The 20,677-nt window shown below is 35.1% G+C and overlaps 1 pseudogene; it reads right to left on the bottom strand.

Moving 5' to 3' along the window:
* Positions 1–369: 369 nt before the first annotated feature.
* The window catches only part of LOC149250389 (putative E3 ubiquitin ligase SUD1), a 70,586-nt pseudogene continuing 50,278 nt past the window's right edge, over positions 370–20,677 (bottom strand).

Genomic DNA, 20,677 nt, shown 5'->3' with positions numbered 1-20,677 from the left:
CAAAAAAATTCATGTGATTTTTTACTGAAAGAATTTGAATTTACAAATACATTATTGTCAGCAAATAATTCTTACATATTCAATTCCTTAAAAATATGATCTTTAATTAAGGATGTCCATTTCTGCAAAATAGGATCCTCATAATATTTTACACAACAAATAAATGAACTAATTTTTAAAAGGATGTTCAGAGGGAAAAAGACTAATCTTTTCAATCATCTTGTTCATCTCCATCATTCTCTTCAAAAGTCACACCCTCATTTTCAAACACCATCCTCCCAACATTCTTGGCAACAGGAAGTCTAATCTATGGTGATTCTATTCTTGGAAACGATGATGATGAACATCTTGTAACCTTACCCATATTATTTATTGACCATTCAAACCATCTTGACCATTCTAGTCCTTGGGGTTTGGAAAGAGGAAGTCAGACAATCCAAGCATCCAACCAATAACAAAAACCAGTGGAAAAGAACAGTATTAAAATTTGCTCGTGGCCTGAAATTATCAATGGAAAATGGAAAATGGATCTGAAATCATACAACAAATTCAAAATTAATAGGTCAAAGCTATTTGATGAAATAAACTCACATTAACCAATAACCAATAATAATAACTGACAAAACATATTTTAAATTTACTTATCAACATATGATGTATCCAAATGGTATAGGGAAGGTGGAAAAAACATTTCAAGTTTGATTGGTAGGAATATCAAAAAGAGAATCAAGCTTCCATAAAGAACAAGATCCTTCGTGCATGTTTATGTATTGGATCATTAATGAGATCTTGGAATTGATTATAATTTGGATCAACATGATTTATGAGAAAGTATAGGACACTAGGATGAAGTACTTATTGATTAATAAATCACATAAGCATGTTATTTGATACTTGAAATATGTAATATAGTGTTAATCACAATGCAGCAGTCTTTTTGCAGGATGTAAAGGCATCTACATAAAAATTAAAAGTAAATAAATTTAACTTTTGCTACAAAAATTACACCATGAAGAACACAATTTCCTTAGAGAGAACGGGAAAACCTCTCAAAGAAGGTTAACGAAGATGTTTATTTGTAACATACACAAAATCCAAACAAGCCAGTGAAGGAATGAACTTGTCAAAGGTGACTCCCAGGAAAAGCCCAACTGTTATAGACATATTTGGGCACTTCAACCCCAATCTTATATGTCGATAAATTGGGTCTCTTTAACCCCTAAAAGTGTTGTTTCATACCCTAAAGGATCATGGTCAACTGATTACATCATTCCCCAAAAGTTCCACTTGAAAAACCATCTAGAACTGGCCAAAACTAAACCATACTGACTGCTCCACTTTCAGGGTGCAATGCATACTGAATTCTACACTAGCCAGGTGCGATGCATACTGATGAGGCCTTCTGTAGGGTGCGATGAGCGAGGATGGACAAATGTCCGAGGAAGTTTGCTAAGTGGATGCTCATGGAATCTTCTAGAAACTTCTCCTATGACACTTGCCTCTCTGAATTCGCCCAGGGATGAGTAAGAGATCCAAGAAATCTCCAAGTGGAACCAAAAACAACAAGTGGAATGACACTAATCAAAACCCGGAGATGACTCACACCCTTGCACACATCTATGAATGGATCCCTCATCTGAGAGATCTAGACGGCTGAAATTTTGTAGTTTGCAAGGAAGTTCTGATAGTTTGTATTTGAGAAAGAGAATTTTATTTTTGGGTGATCTTGCTTTTCATGAGGTGAAGAGGGCTTTGATGCTATGAGGATGATGCTGGATCACACAACTGGGTTGTAATTCTCCTTTCTATGTAATAAAGTTCTTTGAGTTTTCCTCCATACAATTGTGTATTTGTGAATGTTGTTATTTGTGAATGCCATTGTATGTTCATTATATTTCTGATTCCGTAATGATTATGATATAATAGATCGAGATGCTTTTATAGTTCTTTGTTACTATGTTTCTACAGGTACTCTCCAAGCGGGATAAGTACAGAGAGGAGTTGCGAGCTCTGTTAAGGGGGAGAGAGATCAAGCAAGGAGTTAAGCAGAAGATCTAGGTTGGTTCCTTTGCCTCTCTCTTATCTATCATACATAGAGGAAATCACAAATTGCTTTAAACTATTTGTTTCTAGGGTAGCTGCCAATCCTAGAGGGCTAGTCGATCGAAAAGACACTAGTTTTCCTAGAAAAAAAATGGCGACTCTTCTAGGGATTGAATAGATGTTTGTTTGTTGTTGTTGTTTGTTTTATAAACTATAGATGGAGCCTGAATTTAGCCAGGTAGCCTTCGAATTGCTCTTGCTCTACGATTGCATAGTAGATGAATGTTGCTTCAGTCAATCTTCGGTTTAGTTTATGAATTAAACATTTGACTTACAAGCATTCTAGATTCCCTTTTGGTAGCTCAGTAACCTCTCAAGATCATTCCTTTGTACTTTGCTCTTTACTTTCCATCATAGCTCAACTTAACTCACTGAAATCAGCTTCAAATTTGAGCCAAAACCCATCTCAGTTGCGCTCCCTGGCCCATCGCATTGTCTGTCAGTGTCAACCAGTATGCATCGCACCTCCTAAGCCTTAAAAGTGCGATGCATCCCTGTTTCTGTGAAGCCCAGGTGCGATGACTGATTGAGCTTATTTCTCTTCTTGAAATTTGGGGTTTTTGTCCTTGTTTTCAACTCTGTTTAGTTGTTTTTGTTGCTTATGAGCAATACCTCATCATTGAAGCCTGCTTGCATCACATAGTCTAGCCTCGATTTATTAGGATTAGTAAATGTTTTTTATGTATTTGTCCATCATTTACAATCCTTTGTCGAAAAGTTGCTTAAATCGATCTGTCATTTTGGTACAAAAAGTGTCGTAACTATCGTTTTGTGTCAAAAAGATAAGTGTCGTTGAGTCTTCCTTCCTTGAATAGTCGATTGAACTTTTCTTCAAGTATTTGATTTGATTTGTTGATATTTGAAGTGTCGAAAGAATTTTCTATTCGAAATTGAAAAGTGTCATTTAGTATTCCTTTCCATTTTGAAAAAGAAATTGTTGAAATATCGCTTTGAGTAAAATATTTTAGATCTTTGCTATACTTAGTTTTCCTTTTTGGAATTTTTCACATTAAGGGGAACGAAAAACAAATACATGCATTTTCATTTGCATTTAGTTTGTGTGCGAAATGATTTAGGAAAGTGCATTAGTGTGTGCTCTTTGCTCTTTGTTTGAAAGAAATTGTAATCTTCTTTCCCTAGTAGCTAGGATTTTCATTGCTCAAAATAAACAACAATTGTTGATCATTGTAGATTGCATTTTTAGGAATTTTAAATCTACATCACGTGGTGAACCATTGAAAGGAAAACTTTTAAACAAGATCAACTCTAAATAAATTTCAATGAACTTAACAACGCTTTGGAACCTAACGCAACACATCTAGAGGTCTAGGCTAGAGTGTTCCGGCCTCGTAAAAACTAGTAATTGTCGTTTTCATCTAAGTTTGGGTGATTCCTCCTCCTTGATATGACAAGTGCTAGCACGAAATTGTGCTCCCCATACCATCGAGTATATATTGGGATACCACAATAGGCTTATATCCTTTATCCATAGGAAGCAGTGTTTGTCGCCGTATCGATCGCAATGCACTAAACACAACATTCGGGAAGATTGACTGCCGTACATAAGTCCTTGGTAATTTCTCTTTAATTTATCACCAAGGTGTATATTGTAGTTTTGCGATTGGTTTGGTAATCCCTCTGTCTATATTTTCCAGAGTAGTCACTTTCATTCCTTTTTGACTCTTTAAAAGAAAAGGTCCCTTTGAGCACTTGTCACTTCAGGCTAATTAAAAATCGAAGGGGACTAGAGTCATCTTTAAATTTTTCTCAACTCTTAAAAATTGAAAAAGCAAAGTTGTGTCGAAGCGTCATTAAAATTTAGTAATTTGGAATAACATCCCTATTCCTTCATTGATCTTAGGTTGAGATAATGGAGTCCACCAATGAAGGAATCCCTTTTGAAGGGGATCCTAGTCCTTTTTCTTCTTGGGGAAATATTGGTGCTCCGTATATGGCCACATTGTCCCTTCCGGGAATCAGCATTGGCCTGCCAGTATGGCTATTCTCAACCTCTGTGGTTCAAAATACAATGATTCCTCAACAATCGAATCAACATCCAATTAATACAGAAATTGACCCTTCGCCTTCTTCTTTGTTTGTTTCTCCCTCCCCTTCTTCCTCTTCCCTTGGTGAAAGTAATGATGCTAGTAACCAGGTGACTGAGAAGAAGAAGAAAGGGAAGGAGAAGAAGAATAAGTCAGTTAAGCAATGGGGCAACCATGAATCATCTGGTGAAAATCCACACACTAAATCTCCTAAACCCAAATTTCCTTGCGTTATTTGTAAAGGAGACCATTTTCATCGAGACTTCCCTTGCCTTCCTCGGACCTTGAGAGAATGGTCTCCCCGTTCGCACCATCCGATGTAATCAACCTCTAGTGATCATGTTGATATCACACCATCAACTAGTGATAATGAAGTTCATGGGCAAAAGGGAAAAGTCAAAATTCCATGTAGATTATGTGAAGGGGGCCATACCCTTCCCCGTTGTCCTTTTTTGGATGAAGCCAAAAAAGTCTTGCACAATCGTCTTGCTTCACCACAGTGACTTCCATTTGGATACAAGAAACTCTCCCCAAGTCCTTTACTAGTTGAAAAACTGACTGATTTAACTCAACTGTTGGTCGAAACACCTCTCTCTGAAAATGAATCTCAAGAGTCCATACCCGACCCAACTCAATAGGTTGAGGTGATAGGTGACCTAGTTTTACCTTTAGAAGATCATATCCTTCCCAAAGAGAGTGAGAACGATACTGCTGAAATTATTTTTGTCACTTCAGAGTCTGATGAACTTGGGGGAAATCCACCTGTTCCTTCACAACAGGAGGAAAATACCCCAGTTCCCGCTACTCAAGGGGTTAATTGAACCATTTATACGGTACCCCATCCAAGTAGTCTAGTCACTTCCTTTGATTGGAACCAACTAGCAAGATCTCGCCTCCCTTCTAATGTACCTTTCTAGATCATAGTACAAGTCTACAAAATGATTGTGTCTGGCACTATCATAGATGAGGGTGCGACAGTGAGTATCCTTTCCTCAACTGCATGGAAAGCGCTTGGTTCGCCATCGCTTATGCCTGTTACACAGAATTTGTTAGGATTTAACAAAGGAACCAGTCGATCGTTAGGGATCCTTCCTAAGTTACCGATAACTTTGGGAAAGAAAACCATCCAACCGAACATGATGGTAGTCCAAGGACTGTTAGATTACAATCTACTCCTTGGACGTGACTATGTTTACAACATGGAAGCTATTTTTTCAACACTCTTTCGAGTGATGTATTTCTCACATGAAGGCAAAATTGTCACTGTTGACCAGCTTTCATTTCCCGGTTCAAGCATGGCTCCAAGTCGATCATCATCCCTAAATGGTCCTTATACATCAGCAGTATCTCTCCAACCTTCATTCCGTCCACCTGATTGCCAGGAGTAGTCTGGTGAATGTAACGAAGCTTAGGGGGCATGCACCCTTGTCTATTTGGCGAACAAACCCATCTGAAAAGATAAGTTTCCCTGTGGGTTATGTGATTGGTCTAACACACCATTCACCTTTTTCCATTTGGCAGACGAAGCCAAGGAAGTGTTTTGTCTATTTGGTGGATGAAACCGTCCTACCATATGAATTTCATTGTAAGTTAAGTGATTGATCTGACACACCATTCACCTTTGTCTATTTGGTAGACAAAGCCAAGAAAGTGTTTTGTCTGCTTTGCGGACGAAACAATCCTTCTTAACCATAGTGATTTCCATATGGTTACTGGAGACTCTCCTTTTCACCATGCTGGGGGCATGCAAAACTTTATTCAATTTCATTTTTTAGCTTTTTAAACTTTTTAGTTTTTATAGTTTTAGTTTTGTAAAACCCTAAAGGTTATATGCGTATTTTGAAAAAAAGGAGTACCCTTCCACTGGGATCAGGTTGCGCAAGATTCTTTTGATGCTTTAAAAGGTTCCCTGATAAAAGCGTCATTAATGTATGCTCTTGACTATCAAAAAGACTTGAAGACTTTTAGTCTTTGTCTTTTCTAGCTTGTTTAGTTTTGTCTTTTCTAGCTTTTTTAGTTTTGTCGTTTTTTTCTTGTGTAAAAATAAAAACTAAAAACTGAGCATATGTTATCGCATGGTTCAAGCTCATTGAAAAATAAACATACCACGAAGCATATGTTGTTGCATGGTTCAAGCTCATTAAAAAATAAACTTGCCACCGAGCATATGTTGTCGCATGGTTCAAGCTCATTAAAAAATAAACCTACCATTGAGCATATGTTGTCGCATGGTTCAAGCTTGTTAAAAAATAAACCTACCCCTGAGCATGGTTCCCCATGGTTCAATCTCATTAAAAAATGAACCCACCTTTGGTAAATAACCTTTGTGATTGCCATACTATCAGCCTTTTGAGCCTTGGTTGTGTTCCTACTGTCACCTCCATTATTTTGGCCGATCATACGCTTCCACTTGATTGTTTACCTTTTTGAGGAACAGCTGGGACAAGTGGTCTTATTAGCCACCCTCTTCACATCACCATGTTCTGAGAAGTTCCAATCTTACCCAGAACCAATTGCTACCCTAAACACCACTTGTTCCTAAAAAACGAGTCTCCTTTAAACTCTTTTCAGACTTGTTAAATATGAAAAGATTGTTGAGTGCTTGTCTTTTTCAGCTTGTTAAAGTGATCAAAAAGTCATCCCTTTCGTATTATTTTATCCTTTTTTAGAATTAAGGGATTATGCTACGAAAAGGAACGACTGGAGTTTCCTTTTCGTCCCTTTTCAAACTCTCTAAACATGAAAAGGACCGAGTTGTCCTTGTCGTTAAACTCGTTAAAACAATAGCGACAAACTCGTCCACCTGAGACGAGACAAAGTTCCCTTTTCGTCCCTTTTCAAACTCTCTAAACATGAAAAGGACTGAGTTGTCTTTGTCATTAAACTCGTTAAAACAATAGTGACAAACTTGTCCACATAGACAAGAACGAGTTTCACTGTCGTTAGACTCGCTAAAACATAGCGACAGGTTTTCTCGAAGGGAAAATTATAGAACAAGCATATGTTATCCTCCTCAAGCTTGACAAAAATAAAGAGGTACTGGTCAACAATGATTGGGGAAAAAGGGAAGAAAAATTGAAGAATTTTATGGTAGCAGGTCGCTCTTGAACATGACACTTTCACTCCATCACCATGATTGAGTCGGGCTGGGTTATTCCGTTCACCGTCATTTCACCATTGGTCTTCCACACCATCCATTTTTTGGGGTTAATGCTACCAATCCATCTCAGTGTCACCGATATGTTCAAGAGAAGTCATTCAGTCAAGAATTCAACATCCAGTTAATGCCTCATCCACTGCAATACCTTCACCCTCCATTTTTCATGACCACCATTCCTGAACCTTGTATCGTCAGATCATTTTTCACCTCTAGAAAATCATTTGCTTCGTTTCGTGTCGTTGATATGGGATACATTAAGGCCCTCCTACGACGGGTCACTTCTTGTCGACATCAGCTCATTATCCAAGAAGTTGACTTAGAAACAACCCTTTCAGTACTTTGAAGCTTGCATGCCTCAATGGTAAGTTTCTCACTTCCGGCGATAGGTTGATATCAATGGCCTTCGACTGAAAGATTTTGAGTGGTGTTCGACATCGGATCTATATTCACACCATGTGAATTGTACTATAGTACCTTGAGGGTCATTATCATTACCGGTGATTCGTCTTGCATATGTTAATAGCTCACGTTATTGGCTGGTAATCAAGCGATGTCTTTCCATGTTCGACTTCAGAACATTTCTTCACATGGATTGACTTGTACATCGGGCGAAGATTGAATAAGTTTTGAAGACCCCAGATCTAGTTTCATCCATCCGGGCTATGATATATTCGGGGACATAAAGACATCAAATGTACACAGAAGGTGCATAGACATTCATCCAAGCCAAGGATGATGACTCTACATATGAAGAATCACCAGTCTGCAACAGTAGACGACTATCTGTTCTATGTACATGAAATGAATTTATAAAGCTGAGCATGGGAATGCCCACCTCAGCTAGATCATGAAAATTATGTGATGATGATGTATTGCATTGTATCTTATATAGGTCACCTTCCAGCTCGAAAACCTTGGATCCTCATGATAAAGCATTTCACCTGACATTAAAGATTTACGACTTCATGCTTTAGGGGGAAACTATTATAGACATATTTGGGCACTTCAACCCCAATATTATATGCTGATAAATTAGGGCTCTTTAACCCCTAAAATGTTTGTTTCATACCCTAAAGGATCATGGTCAACTGATTACATCATTCCCCAAAAGTTCCACCTAAAAAACCATCCAGAACTGGCCAAAACTGGACCATACTGACTGCTCCACTGTCAGGGTGCAATGCATACTGACTTCTACAATATCCAGGTGCGATGAATACTGATGAGGCCTTCTGTAGGGTGCGATGAGTGAGGATGGACAAATGTTTGAGGCAGTTTGCTAAGTGGATGGTCATGGAATCTTCTAGAAACTTCTCCTAGGACACTTGCCTCTCTGAATTCGCCCAGGGATGAGTAAGAGATCCAAGAAATCTCCAAGTGGAACCAAAAACAACAAATGTAATGACACTAATCAAAAACCCAGAGATGACTCACACCCTTTCACACATCTATAAAAGGATACCTCATCTGAGAGATCTAGAGGGCTGGAATTTTGTAATTTGCAAGGAAGTGTTGATAGTTTGTATTTGAGAAAGAGCATTGTATTGTTGGGTGATCTTGATTTTCATGTGGTGAAGAGGGCTTTGATGATGGGAGGATGATGCTGGATTAGACAACTGGGTTGTAATTCTCCCTTCTATTTAATAAAGTTCTTTGAGTTTTCCTCCATACAATTGTGTATTTGTGAATGTTGTTATTTGTGAATGCCATTTTATGTTCATTATATTTCTGATTCCATAATGATTATGATATAATAGATCGAGATGATTTGATAGTTCTTTGTTACTGTGTTTCTACACGTACTCTCCAAGCGGGATAAGTACGAAGAGGAGTTGCAAGCTCTGTCAAGGGGGAGAGAGATCAAGCAAGGAGTTAAGAGAAAGATCCAGGTTGGTTCCTTTGCCTCTCTCTTATCTATCATACACAGAGGAAATCACAAATTGCTTTAAACTGTTTGTTTCTAGGGTAGCTGCCAATCCTAGAGGGCTAGTCGATCTAAAAGACACTAGTTTTCCCAGAAACACCACCCTATTAGACAATGTTGTTCCATGCATTCTAATGGTGGACACATCCAACCACCAACCACATAATAAAGGGAAAAATCGAATGTCCACTAATGAAATAAAAGCAACCTTCAGCATGGTGAAAAAGTATTTTCCTCTAGATAGCAACAACCTTGCAAGAGGAAGAGCAACGTCTGCCACCGAAGCTATACCATAGATCCTACTCATTGTTAAAGGCTCACGTCTATTGTAGCATATCAAGGTTATTAAGCCATGATAACATAAAACAAAAGGCAAAATAGCCATGTAACTAATAGAAAGAGTTGCAGATAAGATACTTGCAAAGAAGAAAGAAAGGCTTTTGTCAATACTTCCACCGATCCCCCAGTTTTAGTAAAATTTGAACCACTGTCAGATTGAAGAACACCAGTGCTCATATTCCCTTAAACAAACTCCTTGATCAGGGCACTTGTTGACATATTTTCAACTGAATCGAGACTATTCTTTAAAGAGATGATGAAGAGAGCCAAATCTGACCCTGAAGCACTAGACATTCCTGTTGTAACTAATGCACTAGATGTAGTGACAACAAGTTGAGATGTAATGGAAAGAACTTTTCGTCCTAGTTGGAAAGGTAGAAATATTACAACACCAAGAAATATCATGTTACTAGCCAACACTTGTAAGGTAAACATCTCAACAAATTTATTTAACCAAAAATTCTAAGCAAACAAAATTGTTATTTAAAAAATATCTAAATCATATAGGGGAAATATATGAAATTTAATGGGACATATAAACTTTCCCAAAAGAAATAAATTTAACAAACTTCTCATAAGGGAAATGGAATCACTGTTATTTCATTTTCAATCAAATGAAACACGGTACCTTGCATCCCCACAATTTCAACAAATGGCACATCGTCAATACCATATGCATCATCTCCACCATTAAACATTTTCTCAACATGTTCCTCAAACCATGCAACTTGCACTTCCACATGAGCCACTACATTTTGTGCATTTCTCCTAATCAATTTCCCAACACCAATGTTTTCCTAGCTAGCTCCGCCACCCTCACCATTACCCCCAAGAAGATGAGCTCCATCTGGTATAGGTAGATGTCTTCCTACTTTTTCCCCATTTTTCCAGTTGATGCCATGTTTTTCCCGCTCAGGATTTTTCCTCTCAATTTCACTAAGATGTCTAAATAACTCACGTAGATAGGTTGAACACAAAAATATAAAAACAATTAAAGCTAACATAAGGAATCCATGCAAACAATCTATAAACAAAAGAGCTCGGGAAATATTTGTCATGGAGATATGAGCCAAAAATAGTTTCTCAGCCTCCCCAAGGCTCCTCATAAATGACAGTTGCCAGATATAGAAAGTTATGAATGGTATACAAATGATCCATATAGAAAGTAAAAAGGAAAGCCACAAAATGAAGTGCAAGTCATGCCATGCTTTTGATGTTGTACCAGATAAAACCTCTCTGAAAGGTAATCTTGTTGGCACATTTTCAGCATAAATAGGAGAAAAAAAGGAAGGGATTGTTGCAGACCTACACATAAATATCCAACAAAATAGATAAGAAGAAAATAACACTATAATGATACAAGAATACAACATAAAAGTATTACACTCAACCAAACATTTATGCCAATACCCAACAACAAAATTTGGTTAAATTCTGCACTAAAATATAGTTGCAATCTTAAAGGAGAATGTAAAACCTATTTCACTATTGACCTATATTCCAAAAGGGACTACACAAATAAGACTCTAAACTTTCCTAAATAACTAAACAAAATATTCCAGTTATCAAGGATGAACTCATGATAATGTCAAAATGTCTGTAACAACACTGTAAGAGAAGCGAGAGACCACTAGTACTCAAATGAATAATTTTCCTTATCAAATGAAATGAAACTCAAAAAAATACCTCAACCTTGACTATAACCTACCCTTGCAAAATATAGAAAATATAAAATAAATTCTTAGGCCTCAACTTTATTGAGCAAATTCTAATTCATAACTTTGCAGGAATATTGTTCCAAGGTTCAACATACACATTATAATTTTATTTTATTTTCAACTCTCAATATTATCCAATTAAGTTACAAATACCTAGCAAAATAGCATGTTTTGCATCCAACATCAGGATCACTTTGAAGACTCTAAAAACCTTTAACAACCAAATACACTCCAAATTTTCTCCTACCATAAGTTTGGTCTCTCAAGGCAAGAGATGATAGAGTTTTTAATTATTAGCCTGTTACTACTGACCCACTAAGCTAACATATTTATAATGAACCAAAATTAACAAATATAGAAACTGTAATTTCCATTTCATATATATTTTTAATTATACCTTGTTTCCCCCCAACCTATGACATGGTCATGGTGTATTCGCTGCACACTTTCTCTATACAACCTTTTTTTTAAATTTTGTGGGATGTCACCATATTATGTTTCTTGTTTTAAAATAATCATAGACAATTTACAAATATTTATCATTTTTTGTATGTATTAGAGCTAATTTTTTTAAAAAAGTAAGATTACGAATTCAACTGAGTACCTACCTAAAGGCAATGAGCTTCTCTACCACTGAGCTACATAACCCCTTCATGAAGGGCACCTTTAATGGTTTGATGTAGACATTTTTGACATGCCATATCAAGCACTCTTCAAGGCATATAGATGAGGCTTCCTAGCCACCTAGATCTAATACTAAGTTAAAAATTGGAAAATAGAGGCATCGGACTCAAAGCTACGCCCTATTAGAGAGTTTCTCCACTACTAAGCTTCATTCGCCTTTCATGTTAAGCACCCTTACTGAGTTTCTCTATAAGTGTGGTTTTCCAAATCCAACACCCAAGGAACCCTAGCCACCAAGCTCTCATGCCATGTTGAAAGCTACGCAAACTAGGATTCAAACTTAAGGTAGTTGCACATTTCCAACTAATGAGATGCTCGGCCAGCCAGTAGGGTACTCTAATATTAAACTACATGTCCATTTTATAGTGGGCACAATTAACAATTCATCATAGAAGTGTGAATTTCCATATACAACACTCCTCTTAAGCCACTTTGTAGCTAATGCCTCTAAGCCACTTAGCTATTATGTGATGCTAAAAACTAGGCCATCTAGGAATCAAACTGGTGACTTGCTCCTTACCAGTGGCATTCTCTACCCCTTTCATGGTAGAGAAACTTAGCAGTTCATTATATAAGTGCAAATTGATACATCCTACACCCTCGCCCAACCCACACAATTCCTTTGATACAATGTTGAAAACTAGGCAAGTTGGGATTTGAACCAAGGACCTGCCCCTGGACATTAGAATTCTCTACCACTAAGATACAACTCAGATTTACCCCCCACTAGAAAGTCATTCTACCACTAGGAGTCACCCTTAACCGCACTTTTGTTTAGGACTCCCTTATACACATATCTTTAATACTGGAAAGGTTGGGGATTGAACCTAGGGCCTACCCCTAGCCGGTATGCTCATCTTCCAATGAGATACACACAACTCCCATGTAGACAATAATTTTACCACTAAGCCACATACACATTTCATAAGAAGAAATAATTTGTTGTAAAATTGTGGATTACCACATCCAACACTCCATGTCAAGGTAATACCTCCTAATCACCTAGCTCTAATACCATATTGAAACTAGAAAGGCCATGAATCAAAACATGGATCTGCCTTAAGCCTATCTCCATGTTGGTCTTTAAGTTCCATAAGTTTTCCTGAACTTCTATGCCATATTCCATATGATTATATTCCCTTCAAGTATATTGATACCTTTTTCTATTTCAATATTTCTTGGGCATGATCTAGGAGCATCCTAGATCCATCTTATCTCTGGAAATACTAAGAACTGAGAGGGATCACATATCTCAATATGGAAACCTCTTTTTGAGTGAAATAATATTTGATCCCTCTCTATGCTTAGTAGATCTTAACATATGATGGATCTAGGCTAGTTATTATACCAATAATATATAATGAATAAACTGATAAACAAACAATAGTATATTAACTAATTTCTTCTAATCAAATTGGTAACTTTTACATTATATAGGATTAAAAATCAACCTATTAAAAATGATGAGAAATTGTACTGAAAAATGGAATGTTAAAGTACATAATTAATTTTAGATATAAATTATTTATTTTGTATCAAATGTCATGAAAAAAATGTTGGAGCTGTGAAAAACCCTCACATAATCCATGAAAAATAAATATATAAATAAGAAAACATTTTAATATCACTATAACAATAGAAATGAAAACGTTTTAACATCACTGTAAATGTTTATTAAATTTGTATAAATAAAGTCCACGGGGTAGCAAATTTCCAAATGCACTAAGTGGTAGAAAATTTAGCATAAAAACATATTTTACTATAATTTTCTAGTAGAGTATTTTCAATGCAAAATTTTCAAGGGAGGCACTCTGTGCCAAGTCCTACATTGAGATACTCGCAACACCATCTTATTTTGATAAACCACTGACCCCCTTGGGTTGTGGGAAACTTGGGGTTGAGAGTCAATAGGCACAAAAATTAAACATGAATGGATATGGTCTATTATCCATAAATATAATATCTTGCTTTGTTGTTAGACATACTAATATTATTTAATTGATTCCTACTAAGAGCTACTTTCAGGCGCCTAGTGTGTATTGTATTGTTGTGCCTAGTAGTCCCATGTTTGGCCTATTCAGGGTTACTAATTGGTTTGAAATTACTAAAAATCTTTTTATACTATCGTATATGAAGTTAATATGGTGATTTCACCCAAAGGTGCTATACAACCCAATATGGTAGGACCCCATGTAAACATTGATGCACATAAATGCCAATTTTTACTAGGATATGGAGAGGTTTGCATTGAATTTTTAGGTAATAAAATAGTTAAGATAAGTTTGAGGCAATCATTTTATGGGTTTATCGATGATGGTTTACAAGTCCATGGTATTCCATAGACCATGATAATTTCCAGTGGTGTTCGTTATGATAAATCCTATTTAAAGGATTAGGGAAATATATTATAGAATGCAAGAGTACCAGCTTAGATACATCTTAACTCTAGACTTGTTCATTCTTGGCACTTGGTAGATTTGGATTTCAGATGGATCTAGGTTGGTTTACAAAATAATTAATGTTTATGAAGTCCTTGTAATATAATTCTTCCAAATTGAATGTTTCTATAATTTCTATCTTATAATTGGTTTTCATTGTTAAAAGAAAAAAATTAAACATAATATGAGTCTTCTATAATATTTTCTCTTGTCAATTATAAAATGTTATCGACCTCCTAATATAATAAGATATGATACTCAATGCAAACAAAATTTTCGATAGTACCTAGAATTAAAGTTGTTATGGTAACAAACATATTGGTATAATTCTATTATTAAATAAGTTTTATTGACACTTCAAAACTGTGCCAACCTTATACTAGAATATTAAATCAACACAGACAATATGGTATTTTCTATATCAAATTGTAACCAAACTAGTTCATAATACTAATATACATAATTATTATCATTTTCATAAAAAAAAGATTAACCAAATTTTTAATATGAACCGTAAATAATATTAGAAGAAATAATGTCAGGAGTCCTAGATTAAGATGCCATAGATTTGTTTATGCAAGTTTATATAAATTTGTTTTATATAATTTATGATGAGAATTTTATTGAAAAAAATGATGAATAGATAGATTCAAAGTAGTGAAGTAAACATAGTCTAGTTAAAGTTCTAAATTCTATATCCACTATATAATTCCAAATTTAATCAAATATGTTTATTGTTGAAGTCATTGTAATATAATTTTTCGAATTTTAATGAAACATGTGTTATAGGATAAAATAGGAGAGTTCCTATAATCAGAAAGAAATGGGAAAACTTTGATTTTTCTTCCTTAGACAATGACAGTGAACCAAACCCAATGAACTCGATGGACTCTGTAATAGAGTAATGACCAAGTGAACCTGATGTTTCAAGACAAGTTTCTTTTATGGCATTTCCATCGTCATGTCTATTATCTTGTGTTTTTTCTTGGAACTTTGTATAGTCTAAAAGACAATATAGTAGCCTATGAGATATGCAACTATAAAACTTTGAGCTTATGCCACTCGAATGGTATCCCAAGCGGTATAATAGTAGCTTGCACTACTTTTGTCTATAATTTTTTTATAGTAATATAAAATACCTAATATTAAAAAAAACGTGAACAATTTTAAAACCAAAAAAAATAAAAATAAAATTTTGTTATCATTGAAGTAGGCACACATAAATTCATTTAAATACTTGTGCGGGAGGTGACACAATGTCAAGTGTTGCATCCATGGCAACATCAAGTTTAAAGGAATTGACATATTCTCACCTCCTCATAACATTTGTATATGCTAAAACAATAATAGTGAAAAGAAGTATTTTAAAGTTACATTTATTGAATATTTGTCAATTGTACAATTAAATATATAACCAATGACTTAACATCAAATAGAAACTTTACGAAGATGATTCATAAGACTTCCATGGATAGGATCCTCCATCAAGCCATTGCAAGTATGCCTACAATGAGGGCATATATATAGTGCTACTCCACTATATAATTCCAAATTTAATGAAATATGTTTATTGTTGAAGTCGTTGTAAAATATTTTTTCCAATTTTAATGAAACATATGTTATAAGATAAAATAGGAGAGTTTCTATAATTGGCAATAAATTGGAAAACTTTGATTTTTCTTCCTCAGAAAATGACAGTGAACCGAACCCAATGAAGTCGATGGACTCTGTAATAGAGTAATGACCAAGTGAACCTGATGTTTCAAGACAAGCTTCTTTTATGGCACTTCCATCGTCATGTCTATTATCTTGTGTTTTTTTTTGTACTTTGTATAGTCTAAAAGACAATCTAGTAGCCTACGAGATATGCAACTATAAAATTTTGAGCTTATGCCATTGGTATGATATCCCAAGCGGTATAATAGTAGCTTGCACTAATTTTGTCTATAATTGTTTTTATAGTAATATAAAAGACCTAATATTAAAAAAATCGCAAACAATTTTAAAACCAAAAAATAAAATAAAATTAAAATCTTGCAAAGTTATCATTGAAGTAGGCACACATAATCATTTAAATACTTGTGTAGGAGGTGCCAAAATGTCAAATATTGCATCCATGGCGACATCAAGTTTAAAGGAAATGACATATTCTCACCTAGGTCATAGTGTATTCTCTCATAACATCCGTATATGCTAAAACAATAATAGCGAAAAGAAGTATTTTAAGGTTATATTTACTGAATATTCGTCAATTGTACAATTAAATATATAACCAATGACTTAACATCAAATAAAAACTTTACGAAGATGATTCATAAGACTTCCATGGATAGTATCCTCCATCGATGCATTACAATTATGCCTATAATGAGAGCATAAATATAGTGCTACTTGACTTGAATCATAATCATTAGCCTACCAATGTGGAGTTGATGGTTTATAATTGATGTGTCCTAAAGAGTCGACACCTACAACTTTAAGATAATCCTTTGATGTATCTCATTTGGAGGCTACACAAGTGAACTATATTACACTATACTACATGTGAGACATGTTATCATAGTGCTTGTATCGTCAAAAAAATCCAAATGCTTAAGTGCCTATGGCGGGTTGGGCATACACCTAGGAGTAGGTGGCCCTATGAATGGATTATGCCTAACATTTGGTTGATTCTAAGGGGAGCCAATACAAACCCATTGTAAATCACTAATGTTAAAATAGTGCACATGGAGGTTAATTGTAAACATGGCCTATTATTTGCAAAGAGAATACAATGGTACCTTTGTATTATAACAAATTGGTTTAAAAGAAAACATAAAAGATTGACTCATTTAGTTCTCTTTCCATGTATCAAATGTGCACCAATCATTGCAAGTACATCTTTTCCTAGGATCATAGGGTTGGTTGAATGTTGGTTCAATAAATAACCCCACAATTTTTTTGTTTGGTGATATTCAAAACTTTAACTTATCGTTCAATGGTACCCGTGAGTGTAATTCTCTCATCTTACTCCTATATTCAATAATAAATTTCAATTGATTATGGGCATGGTCAATAGAGGTAATAATGAGGTAAAGGGATGTAGCTAATAAAACTAGTGATGGTTCCCTCTTGTTATAAAGCTCTTCAATCAATAGTTTTAATTCATTTAAATATTCTATAATTTGTGTTTGTTGTTTGGTATTTTTCTCCAAGTTAATGTTTTCTTGTGACTCTATTATTGGGTTGGTTTTTTATTTGTCTTTATGTTTTAAGCTAGTACAATGATATAAAATATATTTGCAATTAAAAAAAAACCCTTTAAAATTTTGATTTTTTTAATAGAACGAAAAATATGACTTACGTCTAAAGCTGAATGGTCATAGAATATTTGAAGCCTTTAGAGTTGGAAACCTTTACCAGATGAGTTGATAACCTTTACGAAAGACATGCTTGCATTACATCTATATTGGAAAATGGTTTTCCAATGGAAATCCGTCCGTGAAATAATGAGACGTCATATATCTTTTTTTATGCATAGAAAAGTGCGTACATGTTATTTTTAGAACCAAGTGTGCATTAGTTTAAAATAAGTGTGATAATTTTTAAGCCACTTGGAGCATGCATCCTCATAAATACTCTAGTGGGCCAAGAATAGTAATATTTTTAGACCATGGGAAATCCTTGTAGATGCCACTACAATACTATTTAAGAAATTATGTCAAGAATACATGGTTGAACCAAAATCTCAAAAGTGCCATGGTCCTATAATGCCACCACTCCTCTAGGTTATCCATCACGGGGTTTATTCAATGGTGAATCTCATGGGAATCCACTCATGTGTCTACCAGGAATGGTACTATTTATCATATAGTCCTCTCGTGTACATTTAAATATGCCCTTGGACCAAGGGACATAAACAAGCAAGCTAAATTCATAGCTCTTTACAGTCTCCTAGAAGCAACAACACTAAAAGGAGTAAACACAGTTATTGACTAGGGAAATAGAAGGATCTCCCTCAAGAACATCTACTTATAAAAAATCATGAAGAACATCAGAGATGCTCTTTCTACTTTTAACTAGATATCAGTGACTCACATTCTGTGAGAACTAAATAACAACAAATAACAACACTGGAAAACTCTCAAAGGAAGCAGTTGAGTTTTTAGGTAGAACGTTTGTGGTGACTAGTTTTATGGATCGAGTAGAACATGAATAAATGGTCATCCGTGTTTAGTCAACTCCTCTACAACTTAAAACCCAATATTTTATATAGATTCTCTTTCCAAAATTTTTTTTATGTGTTCTTTTTTTTCAATCCTTGCAACATAAGTAGCACTCTACATGACATAAAGGAAATTTACTAGCAACAAAAAAAATGCACCTTTCAGCCAACCATTACAATTCACATAGAAATAGAGCCAATAAACAATGTGTTTTAAATATCTAAGACATCAAACATCTAATCAAATATTCTAAACACCTATTTTAAAAATCCTCACATTCTAAAAAAAATTATACTAACTAAAATAAAATGAAAAATACAAAACAATATTTTTAAAATATTGCATATATAAAATTATTTTAAAAATCACAAACAATTAAACTGAATTCATATCTCTCTACACTTTTCTAGAAATAGCAATAACCAAAATATATATAAATTAAAATAATTATCTAATAATTATTTTAAAAACTTTAAACTTAATTAATAAACACATAAAACTTTAATGCTTACACCAAAAAACTTACAATATAGCTAGATTTTTAACAATGTTGTGTTGTTCCCTCCACATGAACATATAGCAGAGAGCGTGATTAAAGAACTGCAGCTACCTAATTATATTGATGTGCACAGTGAAAAATGGGGTGCGGATGATTGGGAGCGTACGGGAGGGGAAGGCGGGATGGAATTAACGACTTTGGAGCATCATGGAACATTGGTTGAGAAGCCACCATTCCTCATATATATATATATATATATATATATATATATATGTCTGCACAACCAACCCAATTAGAGAAGCCACCATTCCTCATGTGTATGTATATATGTATGTGTGTCTGTACAGCCTAACCACAGATAAATTGGAAACTATGAGAATATAAATCAGAGATATTATTTGTACTGTGAGAATTACGATTGAAATCAAAATTCTGGATGGCAGCCCCTTCAGTGTCAAAAACCACGAATGCTACAACATGAAGGGTGGTGTTTTGGCGTCTCACCACATGGACCAGGAAGATAAGAAGTGCTCGTCTGTAAATATTCAGAGAATCAACGCCCCCCGTGAGTGCAGTGTGGTCGGTTGTTCGAAGGTTCGATAAACCTGAAACGTACAAGCCCTTCATAAGCAGCTGCTCCGTGAAGGGAGATGTCAAGGATGTGAAGGATGTGATATAACACTTCCCTAATCTATTACTTGGTTCCATATCACTCGGTTCCATATCACTATCTTGGCCTTCTTTGCAGCATTACAAGGTCAAAATTGCACTCAAGGCTCAATTCTTAACCTCTTCAAATCTTTGTAGTGTAGTTTCATGTAGAAATTATGATGAAAATTTGCAACTGCTCATGAATTTTTAATCAAAATCACAAGACACAAACTTACTCTACTTATTTGTGGAAATTAATTCACAATTTAGAACATCAATCACAAACATGCAATGAGAAATAACACACACACACAATATTTTTTTCGGGGAAAGCAATATGCTAAAAATCCCAATACATGTTTGCATTAATACGATGAATAGAGATGTATTACAATTAATTTTCTCAACTGAGCACACCTTGCAAGTGAATAACCTATCTTTCTGCTCAATGAGAACTAGTTTAACTAAACATAACTTAGTATAACTGAGTTAAATTGCTACAAATTAGCACCCACTCATGCTTAATTGAACTCAAGCCCTTCAACTCGAATTAACTGAGTTCAATGAGTGGCAAGTGGCATGTTACCTTGGTTAACTATATCCAAGATTTCTACTGATGTGGAAATTTTATTTTTTCTAATTTGACTAAGGCAAATTCAAATTGAGATTTTCTTGTTGCGTTTTCAACACTCCCTCTCACCAAGAAAGGGATTATCAACCACCCTTATCCTGCACCTGTGGAATGTAATGCATGCAACACTTCACACTGTTGTTGCTGCTACTGCAACACCAACAACTAAGAAGCATGAAAAAAAACCATAACAAAAAACAACATTGAATCAACTGTGTCTGCAACTATCTACTAGGAAAACCGTTATGCTCTTGACCTGTGAGAAGATTCTAGAATACCA

This window comes from Pinus tabuliformis, chromosome 7 (genome assembly GCF_031772625.1).
Source record: "Pinus tabuliformis cultivar Carrire ecotype Pingquan chromosome 7, CPIR1, whole genome shotgun sequence".
In the NCBI taxonomy this organism is placed as follows: domain Eukaryota; kingdom Viridiplantae; phylum Streptophyta; class Pinopsida; order Pinales; family Pinaceae; genus Pinus; species Pinus tabuliformis.
This window is presented reverse-complemented; position numbering and strand designations above follow the sequence as displayed.